This window comes from Lonchura striata, chromosome 33, assembly GCF_050655825.1.
Source record: "Lonchura striata isolate lonStrDom1 chromosome 33, ASM5065582v1, whole genome shotgun sequence".
Taxonomy (NCBI): domain Eukaryota; kingdom Metazoa; phylum Chordata; class Aves; order Passeriformes; family Estrildidae; genus Lonchura; species Lonchura striata.
The window spans coordinates 3,621,072-3,622,500 of record NC_140735.1 but is presented as its reverse complement, the minus strand read 5'-3'; positions in this window follow the sequence as shown (position 1 = coordinate 3,622,500).

Genomic DNA, 1,429 nt, shown 5'->3' with positions numbered 1-1,429 from the left:
GCGCGCGGTCGGCCGCGGGGGCCGACCCGCTCGCCTCGAAACGGGCGACGCCGGCAGAGAGCGCGCGCTCTCTCGCCCCTTCCTCAGCTGCGGGGTTGCGGCCGCCGGGGCCCGCCGCGCTCTCCTCCTTCCTCGGCCGCCTCTGCGGTCTCTGGGGTGCGGCGCCGCGCGCGGCGCGGCCGCGCCGTCTCTCTCCCCTCGACGGCCTTCTCCTCGAGCGCGCCGGCGGCGCCGGTCGCCGGCCGTCCCCGGCTCAGCGACCGCCCGCCCGCCCGGGGCCGAGCGCTCGGCAGGTCCCTCCGTCGCCGGAGAGTCCGCGAGCGCGGGCGGCCCCGTGCCGAGCGGCGGCGGCGCCGCTCGGCGAGTGTCCCCCGCCAGCGGGGACGGCCGGCCGGACGGCGCCCGCCGTCGCCGGCGGCGGTCCCGGCCCGGGCCCCGCCCGCCGCCTCCCCGTCGCCCTTTTCTCCGTCCGCTCGCGGAGCCCCGGAGGAAGGTCGTGCGCGCGGCGGCCGTGGGGGGTTGGGGGGGGGGGCGCTTCCCCGCCCGGTCTCCCCGCCCGGTCAGCGGGGAGAAAAGGGCGGGCGTCGCTGCCCCCCTCCCCGCCTACCCCCCCGGCTCGGCGCCGCACGCCTTCCCCTGGGCCGCGCGTGCCCGAGGAAAAAGGGGCTCCGTGACGGTGCGAGGCGGCGGCGGTCCCGGGAGTGCGGCCGTTGCGGCGGCGGGTCAGCCGTCCGGCAGGCTCCGGGCGCTCGCGACGCCGGCTCGGGTCTCGGTGCGGCGCCCGCCTCCGGCGCCGGCGGCGGAGCGCGTCCGCCGGGCGCTCGCCCTTCCCGGCGGGAGCGGTCCCGCGGGGGGCGTTGCCGGTTGGGCGGTGGCCGTCGCGTGCCGTCTCGAGCGCGGCAAGGCCGCTGGGGAGAGAGAGCGAGCCGGCCGCGCGGTGGCGCGGCGGCGCTCCGCGGGTCCGCGGAGCGGCGGTGAGAAGGGAGAGCGGCGCGCGCGGGGGCCGACGGCCGCGCCCCCGGCCGCGTGCGTCCCGTCGTCCCGTTGCAGCGAGGCCGGGCGGGCCGCCGTGTCCCCCCGCGGTCCGGCGCGCGCCGCGTGCCTCCTCCGTGCGGAGGCCGGGCCGAGCCCGGGCGCCTGGGCCGCCTCCGGAGGACGGCACAGTTTGCCGGCGGCGTCTCCCCTCGCTCGTAGCGGCGGGGGGAGGCGGTCGGGGACGCGGGTCCCCCCGCCTTTCCCGCCGACCTTCGGAGCGTTCCGTTGGGCGTTTCGCTCTCGGATGGTTTTTCTTTCCCCCCCCACTCGGTTCGTTGCGTTGTGTGCTCGTACGGTCGAAGCCGGGGGCGGCCCGCGTGCGTGCCCCCTCGGCGAGAGAGAAAAAAAGGGGCCCCCTCCGCCCGTGTGCGGGGTTCGGTGCCGAAAGCCAGAC